The sequence below is a fragment of the Panicum hallii genome, chromosome 6 (genome assembly GCF_002211085.1).
Source record: "Panicum hallii strain FIL2 chromosome 6, PHallii_v3.1, whole genome shotgun sequence".
Taxonomy (NCBI): Eukaryota; Viridiplantae; Streptophyta; class Magnoliopsida; order Poales; family Poaceae; genus Panicum; species Panicum hallii.
The window spans coordinates 25379553-25395808 of NC_038047.1; positions in this window are offsets into that span (position 1 = coordinate 25379553).

Genomic DNA, 16256 nt, shown 5'->3' on the forward strand with positions numbered 1-16256 from the left:
ATGGCGGACTGTCCGCACAACCAAAATTCTGACAGCCCAGAATTTTGCCAACTTTCATAATTTCAACTTTGAATTGGTATCATTGCTCATATAAAAATCTAAAAATCTCAAATCTTGCATGAAAACCTTCCAATGACTCATATGAACAAGTTACAACAAGAATTCAAAAAATAAAATGAGTAAAATCATAAAAACTCATAAATGGCTCAAAATTGCTTCAAAAATTCAGAAAAATGAAACAAAGAGTATACATAAGAACCAAATATCATATGTACTAGTTTTCAAATCATTTTTGAGAAGTCAATGTCATTTAACTCATTTTCCAATATGCAAAATGATTTTTCATCCAAAACAAGATTCAACTCAAATAAACTTGCAAGCCATCAAATATTTCCAATAAATCATCACAACTAGAATAAGACATTTGTATGTTGTAGTACTTGGACTTCATTGTTTTGACTTGACATTGGGATGAGAATAGCACTAGGCTTCAATTACTTGACCCAATTACATAATGAACAAGATAAAACCAATTGAGTCAAGCCTCCAATGTCATTGGTACCTACACACATTTATCCACGATTTGATGGTACCCAAACTAGGTTGGGTCCTCTCAAGTTAGGAGCAACATACTTTGGCAAAGCCTTAGTATGAATAGCGGGATGTTTTGTAATAGCAACAAATGAGGTACCATTACCATCCTTTCTAAGCATAATATGTGCATCAATTGAAATAGGCTTAGAATTATTACCCAAGTGACATGAATAAGCCATGTGTCCCTTTTCCCGGCATAAGTAGCATCTTCTCTTTTGTTGAGCCTTTCCTTCCTTACTCATTTGATGCTTCTCATTGCCTTGCTTCTCATTATTTGCTTGAGCCTTCTTCTCAAGCTTGTTTGGGCAACCCGAAGCTAGGTGATCCAATATTGCACAACTATGGCACTTGATGTGAGCATATGGATTCTTATCTTGAATCTTGTTCTTGCTCAACATCTTGGCATCTTGAATATGAGTTGGATGTCTTGCTCTTGCCTTGCCACCCCTTCTTGTTCTCTTTTTCATCATCTTCAAGTCATCAGCTTGATCATCATGGTTGATCTTAACTTGAGGTTGGGGTGCCTTCTCTTGCTCAACTTGTGGCTTTGGTTAAGCTTCTTGTTGCTTCACCAATTGCTTGGTTGGACACATTGAGGTGAGGTGACCCCAAGTGCGGCAATTGAAGCATTTGACACGTTTAATCTTTTCTTCTTCCTTCTTCAACTTGAGGTTTTCTTTGGTGGGGCAACCATTTGCAAAGTGTCCCATCTCATGGCATTGAAAGCACATGAAATGAGATAGCTTCATTTCTTCTTGCTTCTTTATTTTCCTATCATATTTATTCTTGCCCCATCTCTTGCCTTTGGCTTTGCTCTTGTTGGAACCAATGCCGCTCATGTCACCGAAGTTTCTTTGATTTTTGATTATGCTTTCAAGGGTGACTTTTGATTTTGTCCATCTCTCTATCTTGTTGCTCAAATACTTCACTTGACTTTGGAGCTCTTTGTTTTCTTCTACAAGGTTAGTCTCATATTGCATAGTAGAAGAAGAACAAGCATCTAATGTGAAGTCCATGGCATAGACAATAAATCATCACATGAGGTGGATACATGTTTCTTGCCTACATCACAAGGGTTAGCAATATTTTGCAATTGATCCTTTGACCCATGTGATGAGCTCTCACTAGTTTTAATTTCTTTATTAGAAAACTTGCTAGTGAGTAAAGCATGGTCTAGTACCAAGTTCTCATGAGCAACACTAAGCTCCTCATGAGTCAATTTCAGCTCCTCATGTGAACAACTCATGACATAAAGTAGATGTTTTTGTTGTTCACATGTGTCTTTGAGAAATGAGTTTTCTTTTTCCAATTTGATTGTTTTGGCTAACACTTTCTCAAATAATCTGTTCATGCTAGCATATCTATTCAAGAGCTCATTATATGAATTAGGATCAATCACATTGCAATTTGATACCTTTGTGTCACCTTGTGACCTGAAGCAATGTGATGATGGAGATGAGCTTGAAGTAGAAATATCATCCATGTATGAACCAACTTGATCATCAAGTGTGCTTGGAGTAGGATCATCATTTGCAGCACTTGAATCATCACCATCAATCATGTCAAGTGAGCTAGTTGTACATTGATCATCATCATCATCATCATCACTTGACCATGAGGTGGAGCAATCTTCCACAACTACTATATCGTGGATGTGCTTACCATCCTCATGTATTTCCTGTATGGCCTTAAAATCATCTTGATCATCGGAGGCCACCCCATATTTCTCATTTAGATAACTCCAAATCTCATGGGCGGTTTCCTTGTCCATGACCTCACAAAGAATGCAATCATGCAAAGATCTAAATAATATGTTACTAGCTTGGATGTCTAGATCTAGGCATTTCTCTTGTGTTTGAGTTACATTTCTTTCATCCAACACATGACAAAAACCTACATCTACCATCCACCACATTTGAGGGCAAATAAACTTAAAATTGCATGTCATCCAATTTTTCCACCGTGCAAAGTGTGTGCCATCAAAAATGTGTGGACACTCAACATCTAGCCCATAAGACGCCATCCTCTCGGTTCGGTAAGGACCACAAATGAGAGACCTCGGCTCTGATACCACTTGTAGGATCGAGATGGCGGACTAGAGGGGGGGTGAATAGTCCTTTCTAAAACTAATTGCGCCGGCTAACCGAAACTTATGCGGAATTGAAACAATTCGCTTAGCTAAGACTTCACCCCTCTAACTATGACTCTAAGGCACTTCCAAAAAAATCCTACACAAAGCAAACGGAGTGCCAAGCTAGTAAGAGCTCTCCTAACAATTCTAATACCAAGCCACACAAGTCTAAGCACTAGTACTTCACAAACAAAGGGAGCTCCTACACAATTCTAATGGGCAATAGCACAAAGCCAAACCTAAGCTCACTAGATGCTCAAGGACAAGGATACACAATACAAACTCAAGAGCTCAACTTGCTTAGCTACACAATCTAAGCAAGAGCAACTAATTAAACTACACAAGCTAACTAGTTACACTATGATCTCTACTTCTAGCTACAAAAGCAAGAAGATGATTAGCAAGCTACACAAACTAACTAAACACTAGAGAGCAACTACACAAGCACAAGATATATATGAATGTAAATACAAGGCTTGTGATTTGGAGAATGCAAACCACCGAGAAGAGTAGACAAGATTGACACGGTGATTTTTATCCCGAGGTTCACTTGGTTGCCACCAAGCTAATCCCCGTTGAGACAAGCTCCAAGATTGCCGCCGATCCTCTTGCTAGTGGTGACTCTCAAGTCACACTCTCCCACGTGGAGTGCTCACACCGAGCTCTAGCATATGATCTGGACGAACCACTTGTTGCTCTTCACGTCTCGCTCAACTAGAGTTGCTCTTCGCGGCTCCCGCGGGGTGAGCACAATACCCCTCACAATCTCTTCTCCGGAGCACCACAAAATTTTCTTGCGGGCTTCAACGGAGCCTCTTCCCACCAAGCCGTCTAGGAGGTGGCAACCTCCAAGAGTAACAAGCACACCGGCTTGCAACACGATCACCTAGTGCCACTTGATGCAATCTCTCAAAGCAATCGCACTAGAATCGCTCTCTCACTCAATCGGATGATCACTATCAAGTTAGAGTGAGTAGAGGGCTCTCAAGCACTCTCACACATGGACACCAAGTCCCCAAGGTGCTCAGCACACTCAAATGGCCGGCCACACCCTCTATTTATAGAGGGAGGCCCCAAACTAGCCGTTACACTCAAATCCCATGAAAACAGAGATTTCGCAGACTGTCCGCCTCACATAAACCGGACCGTCCGCCATTCAAAACCAACGGCTAGAACTGCAATTATTACGTGTCAGTGTCAACCGTTAGAGCCCCGGGCGGACTGTCCGCGCCCCTGGGGCGGACTGTCCGCGGTTCAAAACTTTGAACCAACCGATTTGCAAACGTCTTTGACTAAATCTAGAAGTGACCGGCGGACTGTCCGCGCCCCATGGGCGGACTGTCCGCAGATCAAAAAGTGAGCACACACAGAAACCGTAGTGTTTCTGTCCCAGAATTTTCAGTAGGAGGTGGACCGTCCGCCCCCAAGGACCGGACGGTCCGCAGTTCATTTTGGACACCCAAGATAGAACTACCAAGATTCTGCGCCCGTTCCAGCTTTTAAGGGCGGACCGTCCGCCCCCATGGACTGGACGGTCTGCAGTTCATTTTGGACCACCAACAGAGCCAAAAACGGCTCCATTAGAGCTCATCCGGGATAACGGCGGACCGTCCGCCCCTCATGGGCGGACCGTCCGCAGGTCTATTTCCAGCAGAAATGTACCTCGGTAAAACGGCCATAACTCTTAGCTCCGATGTCCAAATTAGGTGATCTTGGACTCTACAGAAAGCTAATTCAGAGGGCTACACAACCCAACTGAATACATGGTCCAAAACACAATGGATCAAAGCAGTATTCCACTCCAAGAGATAACCTAATTTCCGGAGAAAACCGAAAAACCTTTCTTGCTTCCCAAAGTTGATCAATATCAACTCCAACACTTTCTCCTTTGCAAATGTGCCAACACCACCACGTGAACAACACCATGTGCATATGTGTTAGCATTTCACAATCATTTTCAAAGGATTTTCACTTGATCTCACCACGCCACTCGATCCTAGCAATATCGCAATGTTAGATCGCTCAAGTGGCACTAGATGACCGATATGCAAACAAGTTTGCCCCTCTTGATAGTACGGCCATCTATCCTAAATCCGGTCATGCACTTCTCTACACAACCTTTGACCGGTGAAATGAAATGCCCTACAAGTCATACCTTTGCCTTGCGCATTTCATTTCATTTTCCCAAATGTTGATGCCACACAAGCACCAAATTCCATCAAGCCTTTTGATCATCTTCATAAGTCAACACTTGGCTTGATCTTCCTTGAATGATATGATCCACTCCATATCATCACATGACCTCTTTGGTCCATCGATCTTGACCTTGCTCGCTCTTCACCGTTGCCTCGGTCCATCGGCGCCAAATCTTGCCCAAGCTTCACCGCCTCGCGGTCCCTCGCTTCAAAGCCTTGACTTGCCCTTCTCCATTGCAACCGGTCCGTCAAGCCAAGCCTTGTCTTGATCTTCTCCATTTTGGTCACATAACTCCATGTTATGTCTCATATGCAAAGAGCTCCTCGATCACACTATATGAGCATAGCATCAACCCTTAGCCATTTCTCCTCCATGGCACATGTTGCTCATACTAGTGTCTTTGCGTGGACTAATCTCTTGTGTATCTCAACATAAACACTTATTATTCCACCTAAGTTGTCACTCAATTACCAAAACCAAACAAGGGCCTTTTAACCTTCGTGTGAGGTAACCTTATTTGATCCTATATTCGGTGGTTTATCGGGACGTTACCCGACAGGCCAAGGGATTATACCATTTGAAGCACGTTGGAGCCCTCTGGAATGGACTCGCGTACTTGAGCCGGTATAATTCAGGTTGGTTCTGCCACATGATCCTCTCGGTGAGTGATAGTTTCGTCCCGCTGTGCGATAACCTCATCTTTAGTAGTGATTGTGGCTTGGAGCTCTTCAATCTTAGTAATCTGCTGGTTATTGTTTCTTTGATAACCTTGGGCTAGACTGGTCATTTGACTCATACCGTGGCGCTGAAGTATCTGATGATGATATTGTGCATTCATAAACTTGATTGTAGCACGTAGTGTCTCTTCTATCAAATCTCCCAATAAGTGTCCAAAATGTGATACTCGAAAAGTCCACTCAGGGTCACGAGAATCTGCTGCAGGGAACAAACCAATAGGATACCTGGCAACTTCATCTGGATGCTGGTCACAGAAAATGTTGATGGCTTCAAGAGCTGCGGCTTCAAACGTGTCTGCTAGACGGTGACCAACCACATCAATCTCGATGGGCTGCCACAGGGATCGTGATGGATGCTGGGGAATAGTCATCTTCACTCTGACACCAGCTTCACTATACTCCACTCCATCATATTGCGGTGGCTCGGTGTAGCTAAACAACTGAAGTGACTCCCACAAGAGACGTGGAAAACCCTCCCAAGGCAAGGCATTGGTGTGAGCATGTCCCTCGTGGTCCCAAAAGATCTTCGGAAAATCTGCCATCTGAAGCAAAAATTCAAATGGTAAGGTTGCAAATTTTCAACAAAAATGCTTTGAGAAAACTGTGGGAAAAATGTGAGTCAGACTCATGGAATAGCTGGAATGCAACTACTCTGCTGAGAACTCAAAAGGTAAATGGAACAAGACAACCTATTCTTGATAATAGCAAAGGCTAGAAATCAGATAGATGATATAGATCATGAGGATGAAACAAAAGATGCCGAGATACTAAACCCAAAGGTTGTCTGTATAATCATTTCAAGACTGCACCTATGTGAAGCCACACTTTAGATAGCCTCAAAACAACAAGCCATTAATTCATTCACTTTGTTTAATCATGAAGTATGCATGCACGTACTACTCGTCCTCACAATCAAAAATAATTGTTAAATATTTTTAGACTTACATGGTTAGTTTTGGTAGCATAGTATATATACGTCTCTCCCTATAGTAGCTAGTCAAGAGATCCTATTCGTTTAGAGCCTATTGAGTCGGGGTTAGTGTACCTACAGAAAAATCACATATATCATGAACCTTTCATGCCAGCACGTCATGAAAGTGTTCCCAAATATTACTGTTCACTTATAGAAACAGCATCCGCACAATTCCCGCCGTACAAACGACGTTAACATACGTTACTTTTGTAACGTATTCATGGGGTACCGTATAAAATGGGGGCATGAACAGCGATCATCATACCCTGTGCCTAACCATATACTCCCAATATAATCAATTTATCGTTGGTATATTGGTAGCATCTCAAATAAGCCACTGCTTGAGAAACAGCGTTTGGTTCGCATCACCGACAGGAAGGCCAAGCTCTCTCAGTTGGCTGAGGATCCTTACCCTCTTACCTTATCGTCGAATGCATCGTTACAGAGTATAAAGTTGATTGTGCTCAAAAGTAAGTTTTTATAGAAATGTAGTGCTGGAAGTTAGAGTAGTACTATAAACGTACTGCATATATATATTAGTAGCTACCTGATAACTCCTATATAAACCCCTAGGGCTTTACGTACTAAGCACAATTCTTAACCAAACCAACGCAATTTTACAAAATACCTAGTTAGTCCAGTTTTATACTAAATATATTTTTAAGGTCAATCATATCTCCGGTGTACACTTGTTAGCTCTGATACCAGCCTGTGGCAGAACCGCTTCAATTATTCCGGCTCAAATGCGCAGACCATCGCTATATAGGCGATATGACCTTAACGCACTTCAAATGGAACAACCCAATGGTCTGTCGGGTAACGTCCCGATGAGACCACCGAATTCCGGATCATTCAAGCGAACCTCGCACGAAAGCGAGTCCAGAGATACAATCACCGTCAAATTTTTACAACATATGCATAAGTAGTTATTACAAAGCGGGTTCTGGTCGAGTACCGCAAACCTAACGAAAACAAATTTATATAGACCTTGTTTGAAAACTTTAAGTTTTAACGGATATTATTCAGAGATGGCAGCGGAATAGAAATAACAACACGACTACTCATCGCAAAGCAGGCACCATACTTAGCTAAAAGCATGGCGTCATTCCGAAGGGTCATTGCCGGCTGGGGACGGATCCCATTCCACGGACCAACCAGGTAGTAAAGTGCAGGGCCAAGGAGAACTAGCAACTGGAGTCCTCGAATGACATACCTGAAAACCATATTACTAGCAAGGCTGAGTATACTAATACTTAGCAAGGCTTACCCATCGATTGGGTATAGTTAGCCCATAACTAGATCATGAGATGTTGAAAGGCTCTAGGTTTCTTTTGCTGAAAAACAATAAGAGCATGTCCTTAATTCCATATTTTAGCTTTCAGATTCTAGTTCAATTAGCCATTCTAAGTGAGCATCTATACTAGACAAGCAAGGTAGATATTAAAGCATACATCAATATTGTTCCATCAATTGTTGCTCTTGTTACTCTATGTGGCAGAAGTATCAAGCAGTCTCAATCACCGCGAGAAACGGACGATTCCTGAATCAAATTTCATAATCTTGCAAGGGATCCTAACTCACATGCTCGGAAACTTTTCTTTCCGGGCAACCATTCCCCTCATATTCTGGGTCGTGGATCAGCGCCACCACAAGCGACTGCAGGACCATACGCACATCCAATGTGCAGGACGTACATCTACAGCACGACTGTATGACCGTACTCCCGTCTGCTATGAGGAATGTACTCTCACACGTCAGTGCGTGTGTACATAAACCAAATTCGAGTGGTAGGGGATATGTCCACTTGCCGGGCCAATCAGGTACTACGCTTACCGCGTACCATATTTACGGTATGTGGCTAGTACTTTCAAACACTTGTCCACCACTACCACACACTGCGGCCTTATCAAATTGATCAACACAGACAGGGTACCATCCCATGTCATGGTACTGCACATAACCCCGTCCGTGATCCTTATAGTGATTGCAAAATAGTAAACAATCAACTCCTATATCGCGCGAGTGACAGGAAATCACTCGACTTCTGCCGGTCCTATTAGCAAAGTATCTACTCGATAAGGACTCGAAAACATTACATAGGTTCCTAGGTTTCATGCAACTAGGGTTTCATAACAACTCCTAGCACTTAATGCACAAGATAGATATACTGGGTTATGCACCGGGGCTTGCCTTCACTGGTATGGTTGGGGTTAGTAATGTCAGTATCTTTTGAACCTGGGTTCAAGGCTTTAGAAAGACCCTTCGAGATGTTTACTTGAGCTTCAAAAATACACTCGTCGGGTTCCAGGATTAGCTCGTAGGTACCCTCGTCAAAAATGTCCACTTGAAGTAAATGGTTATTATTTTGTTTTCACAATAAAGTTACAATCCAACAAGAATATATTTACTACATCACTTCAAGACTTAACTAATTTGTACAAACAAAAAGATTTAAAACTAAGCTTAAGTAGAGTTTCTGGTGTAAAAACTTTGTTTAAAACGGCTAGTTGGTGAAGGTTACAGAGCTGATCTGATTTACTTAACAACATGTTTTTCCGACAACTTATCTAGCCAATTGGGGTGTGCATCGAAAAATTAGATCTGTGCATACTGCATCGACTGTGTTTAGTCGATTGATGTGTCCTATATCGGCTGAGCCTTAGCCGATACCTGCCTGAGGTGTTAACCTGGGTAACTACTTGTGCACGCATTGGCTTGATTTTTCTTTGGCAAAAGTAGCCGATAGAGGTGTTGCCGATTGACGTGTAGTCGATGAGCGTGTGGGCGATGGGTGTGTTGCTGACGAGCGTGTATTTTGCAAACAAGACCCTAGAAAGAAACAGAGACTTGCATTTGGGTCCCTAATCGACTTGAACAGAAGAAGTCGAGCGGCGGCGATTAAAATCCGGTGAGGAGACTCACCGGTGGCGAGGGAAAGGTGGGGAAAAAGTTTCAGGAGCTCACGGCGAACTTGGGGGTGGTTGGAATCGTAGAAGGGAAGCTCGGAGGCGGCGGTTCGACTAGATACACAGCCAGCGCGGTGAGGTTCCGAGGGTAGTGACGGTGTTCCGGTGACTCGAGTGTAGGAAGGCGAAGGAAATTGGTCAGGGAGCTTCAGCATGGAGATGTGGTGCTGATGGTGGTCTTGGCGAGAAGGAGAAGGGGTGGAACTTCGGTTCGACTAGAATTAGAACGGCGGCGGAGAGTGAAATCATCGGCGCGATGTTCTGGGCTGCGCGTGCGCGAGAGGAGGAAGAAGAGTGGATAAGGAAGGGGTAATGAGAGGCGGCGGTGCTGGTGGAGCATGAAATTGGAGAGCAGAAGCGGCGGAGACGGCTGACAGCGGTGGACAGAGGAGCTCCCGCGAAGTAGTCGAGCGGAGAAGAGAACAGGAATGCGGGTGCGCGCGAGGGGATAGAAGAAAGCAGAAGTTTACTGGGCACGTCCCAAGCTAAAAAGAGGCATGCGGGTGGGCGGCAAGGAGCTGCTGGTGGTCGACGGCGCGCGTGGCAGCTCAGGCGGGCAGCGGCGCGACGCGTCTGCGTGAGGAGGAGACAGCAGGGTCGGTTGAGTGGCGGGCGGGCGAGCCGGGGGAGAGGTGGCAGAGGAAGAACAGCGAAGGGGCAGCTTGCAGCTAAGGAAAATGCCGGCAATGGGCAGTGGGCGGCGTTGTAGAGAAACAAAGAGGGGGAAGCAGGAGGAAGAAGACGAGGACCTATTCGTAAATTTTGCAAAACTTCAAGGAGTTCACTATAAACTAAAATTTTCTTCCAAACTATAGCTCTACTAAAAATATGCCCAAAATCAAAAGTGTAGAGCTTAAAAAGATCTACCGCTTTGCTTTAGCGTCCAACTTCAAAAGAGTTAGGGTTTTGAAATTACTTTTAAAAATTAACAAATCATTCAATTTTAAATAAATCCAAAATAAGTTTTACCCTTTCAATGAAGCCTAGTATTTACACTTCTTACAGTGGTTAAAGAGTGAATACTCACATTTGCAAATTAACCCTTCATACATTTTGAAATTACCTCCCATTTATACACGATTTACAAAAAGAACCCTAATTTTTCCAATATTACAAAAATACCCTTTAACGTGTATTTAAGTTTTTTTTAAAGGCATTCATCAAAACAAACACAAACTTCACACAACTTCATACTAGAAATTAGCGTGCCTAGCTCCTAAGTACCTGAAATGTCACACCCGGCAACGGCTAAGGCTCGCATCTAGTCTGGAAGGTAGCGCGCGCGGTGGGGATTCAAATTGGGGGGTTAAGAAGGTGAGGCGGCGGCCGTAGACGGTGGCCGGTGGTGAGAAGCGGACCGGGACCCTTGGTGAGGTCGTGCAGCACGGGGAAAGTGAGAGATAGAGGGAAAGAAGTGGTGCGCAAGCACTCTTACCCCACTGCGGTACTCCTGCGGGGGTTGTTCGACGGTGGGAGCAGCGGTGCGGCGGCGCGGCGAGCTCCCGAAGGGCGGCAATGGCGGCGGCGGAGCGAGCTCTCGAGTGCTAGGGTTTAGGGCTGCAGAGGCGGTGGCTGCGGGTTGGGCTGCTAGGGCTCGGGTCCGCACCTTAAATAGGGGCAGCGGCGGCTCCTAGGCATGCGGGCCCGAGGCGGACTGCGTCAGGGACGGCACGGGGGCAAGCCAGACTCGATTTCGAGTCCGGGTCTGGCACGGGGGAGGATGAAGGGACAGGCGGGCCCCGCTTGTCAGCATGAGAGAGAGAAGGAGAGAGGGGCGCACGCGCGAGCTAGTGGGCTGGGGCGAGTGGCTGGTGGGCCGTGTGCGGGAGAGGAGGAAGAGGGAAGAAGGCAGCTCGGGCCAGGCCGTGCGGGGAAGGAAAAGAAGAAGAAGAAGGGGAGGAAAAAGGGAGAGAAAAGAAGAAAGGGAGGTGGGCTGGTCCAAGAGAGAAAGAGAGGGAGAGAGAAAGGAATGAAATTCAAATGCTTTTGAAGTTGAATTTGAAATTTAAATTCAAATCAAACACAATCAATAAAACAATGCAATGAGGCATGAAATGCACAAATCCTATGTTTCCTTATATTTCCTTTTATAGATAAATAAAATATTTTAATTCACGATAAATGTTCTAAATTCAAAAGAATTTGAAATGAACCTTATGAATTCTAAATAACACCTAACCTAGTTTGTTTAAGCTCCTGTTGTTGGTCAAAACCCACCGGCGAGCAGCGACAGGCAACACGAGGAGCTGGGAGGCTTCCGAGACTGCTGGTGGGCCCCGGTCCCTCGGTCAACGGCCCAAGAGTCCGGCACACGCCCTGGCTTGGTGAAGTGCTAGGCATGCCACTTGACCTATACCTGATCAGGAAGGTGTAGAAGTCGTTCGTCAGCTATCTTCCTGCATGCATAGACATGTTTAAACATTAGTCCGAGCTGTGATCGGCTCTTACAATGACTCCTGTGGTCAGCCAAAGAAGCCGACGGAGTCATTGTACTTGATCAGACCTGTCCTCATGCCAGGTTGGACCTTCGGGTACTCTACCAGAATCGGCTAGAAGAAGCCGACTGCTATGCTCAACAGATCGGATCTACTAAACATATGATTGTTTGCACGAATCTGACAAGAAAAGGTGAAAAACATGCTCTGCAATAACCAAATTAATCTAACCTGCGACGATAAAGCTTTCACTACATAACCGGAACATCCTACGTGCGATTAAGCCTAACAAACATGAAAGATTACCATACACTAACCCAAAAAGAGGCCTAAAAACCAACTAACAAGTTGATCCCCGGAACGATCCCTCGTCAAGTTATCATAAGGCACCAAACATGCAGTCGGAACATTCAACCCGTTTGAAGGGCCTAATCATGCAGATATTAAACCAATTCTTTGTAAGACAAAGAACTACCATAACAGATTGGATCTACTAGGTAATAACAGAGCAAGACGCTACCCCCGCGCCCGAGATCGGACACAATGACAGCTCAACGATTACAAGCAGCAAACAAAATATGATTTACTATCCGAACCAATGCAGCATCATAATTGCTTAAGATAACTAGTGCTACTCGCCATCAAAAACGCTTCAGTACGAGCAACACAAGGATAAATAGATAAACGCAACACTGCCCCGACCATGCAGGGCATGATCGGAGCAGCATGTCGATTACCTGGAGAAGAGCCCTTGAAAGGGGTGGCGATGCGCCGAGAGTTTGTTTGTGGATGATTGATTGTCTTTATTGATTCTCACGATACATATTTATAGTCCAGAGACTTTGATCTTAACAAACCCTAGCTGATTACGATTCAATCTCTAACTCACTATATTTAAACTATTCTTAGATACACGGCCATCCTGGCCCTTGACATGTTTGTACAGAGGCCGATTCGCAGACCATTACGATGATTCTCTTCAGCCCATGTTGCTCTCGGCCCATCCTTTGGCCCAGCCAAATTATGGTGATAACACATGCCCCCCTGGTTTTGGCAATGATAATTCCAAAACCATTGTTTTTTCGACTTCTTGGACTTGCGTACGCACGTACTGTTCTCAACGCCGCCAGACACGGCCCTTCGACTTCCAAGGCCTGTACACACGCATCACCTTCCAATCTTATTGAGCGCGTCCCTTCGTCTTCTCCCTTGGGAAACGCGGTACCGCCGCTTCACCTTCCATCTTTGCCTCTTTAAACCGGTATCAGCGGATTCACTTCCACCCATCTTCTTTCCCCGTGCATTAGCCGTGCTAGCTTACTTTGCATCCCCCGATAATGGCTTCTTCTTCCTCCGTTTCTTCCAACTCCCTTTCATCTTCTCTCATCATCTCCATCACGTCTCCTGACTCTGAAACCATTTCCATTACCTCTCGTGATTCTGAAACCTCCAGAGAGGCAACACCGGAATTTGATCCAATGGCTTCATATGAAGATCTCGCTCCTCTATATTGGGATGCAGAGGAGTGGGACTACAGTTCCTGGTCAGAGGACGACGAGCCCTTGACCGACGATGAAGACCTCCAGATCCTTCTTCATGGGGTTCTGGACGAAGACGACGACGACTCCTGGGATGGCGACTTCTTTTCTTCCTCAGAAGAAGATACCCAGATTATTTCTTCGGACGGTGATTCAGCAGCGAGAAGATACCTCTACGGCGGATCGTCGTCTTCAGAGGACGACGAAGACTCCAGAGATGACGCCACTGGTGACGGCGATGGCGACGACGACTCCAGTGTTCCCCCCCCCTATAAGCGCCACAGAACTCGAGGGGCTTACTGGTGGTAGCTCATAGGGTCTTCCGCCATTGCGCGCAGAGCCGGTAGATCGGCTTCTTTTGTAACCACCCTTTTGTAAATAGATCCTTTGTTTTCGTCAAGCCAATCCTTGACTTTTAATCTCAACGTCCGATGGCATCGCATCAATCCTTTCCCTTGCATTATTCAAACTAATCTCGGGTTCTTCTTTTATTTCAGGTTAACAAAATCTCAAGAACTCGAGTACTTTGTGAATGTTCCTGCTAACAGAAGTACCAGAGAAACTATGCGAGTACCAGAGAAAACCCTCGAGGAAGTCGAACATGTTCTTTTAAGATCAATAGACTCCTGCGATCGTCCTCTCTGTTTTTATCAAGATCCAGAATTGAGAGGACCCAACTGCTGTTTCTGAAGTCAACGGCTTAACATCAGCTATTTGATCCTTAATTCTGCGTATGGACCGGCACTACTTTTCCTCCACAGGTCTGACTTGTTCATCTTATCCCATCCTGTAGCCTGATGCGTTGCACCGGCTTCTAAAGTACTCGATGAGTGCTGTCTTGCAGCCTACAAAGTACCCGGTTAGATCAACTCGATGTGCTGCAAAGTACTCGATTATATCCCTGCCAATGCTCTGATTATACTAGTCCATAGCCTGATGCATCACATCGGCTTTATTACTCGTCTTCCCACATGCTTGGGAAATATTTCTTGAGATGTTGACCATTGACAGCGGAAATTTACTACCATCTAATTCCTCAAGCATGTATGCGTTCCCTGGTAGAACTTGGTCAACTCTATAAGGCCCGTGCCAATTTGGAGACCGTTTACCATATGCCGCGTCCCTAGTCCCCAATGGCAGCACCGCTTCCCATACTAAATCCCCAACTTGGAATTCCTTCGGTTTAACCTTCTTGTTGTATGCACGGGCTACCTTGGCCTTATTTTCCTTGATCTTTTCCAGCAACCAAAGCCTGAGTTCTGTAATATCTTCCACATTATCGCTCATTAGTGCTGCATACTCTTCAGCAGTCAATTCATTCTGGAACTCTATTCGTCTTGAGCCGGCCGTGATTTCCCATGGCAATACGGCCTCCTGCCCATATACCAGATGATATGGCGAAGTTCTTGTTGCCCCGTGACATGAAACACGATAAGCCCACAATGCCTCTGATAATACCTCATGCCAACACCGTGGAAATTCATCAATCTTCCTCTTGATCAACTTGATCAGGCTCTGATTGGACGCTTCGGCTTGTCCATTCGCTTGAGCATAGTATGGAGATGACCTGATTAACCTAATCCCCATGTCGGCAGCGAACTTTTTGAATTCATCAGATATGAACACCGACCCTCCATCTGTTGTAATGGTCTGAGGGATTCCAAACCTATGGATAACATGTTTTTTGATGAAATTGATGACGTCCCTTGATGTCACCGACTTCATGGGCACAGCCTCTACCCATTTAGTAAAATAATCTGTAATGGCCAAGATGAACTGATGGCCTTTACTCGATGGAGGATTAATCTTACCGATCATGTCCATGCCCCAACCCCTGAATGGCCAAGGCTTGATGATAGGATTCATGGCTGATGCTGGTACTATCTGTACTCTTCCAAACCTCTGACAGGCCTGGCACCCTTTGTAGTACTTGAAACAATCTTCCAGCATATCAGGCCAATGATATCCCGAGCACCTGATCAACCACTTCATCTTGTGGGCTGATTGATGAGTTCCACACGTACCTTCATGGACTTCATGTAGAAGCCGATTGGATTCAATCGGCCCCAAGCACTTAAGCAATAATCCTTCCAGAGTCCTGTAGAACAAGTCGTCCCCTATCAGGACGTACTTCATGGCTCTGTAGCATATCTTCTTAGGTGCCCCCCGAGCCGGATCCTTCAAGTAATTGAAGATATCGGCTCTCCAATCCTCCTGACCCAACAGGTGTATTGGAAACTCAGCTCCAACCGCTGTATCCTTGTAACTGGAGGCTATCTGAGTGAGATCATTGGCCTCAGAATTTTGTATCCTTGGTATCCAGTAGAAATTTATATATCTGAACTGGGCCATTAACTCCTGGCATTGTCTCCACAAAGGAAACAACAACTCGCTTTCACATCTATACGTCTCCGTGAGCTGAGAAATGACCAGTTTTGAATCCCTGAACACCTCTACTGCCTCTGCTCCTGCTTCGAGGAGTAACTCCATACCTTTTCACACCGCTTCATATTCGGCTAGATTATTGGTGCAAGGTGTTGCCAACCTGATCGAAAAAGAATATGTTGCCCCCCGAGGCGAAACGAGCAAGATACCTATGCCAGAACCATCGCCACAGACCGACCCGTCGAAATACATTGCCCATGCACGGATGGAAAGGGCCAATATGTCTGTGCTGGTCCTTTCT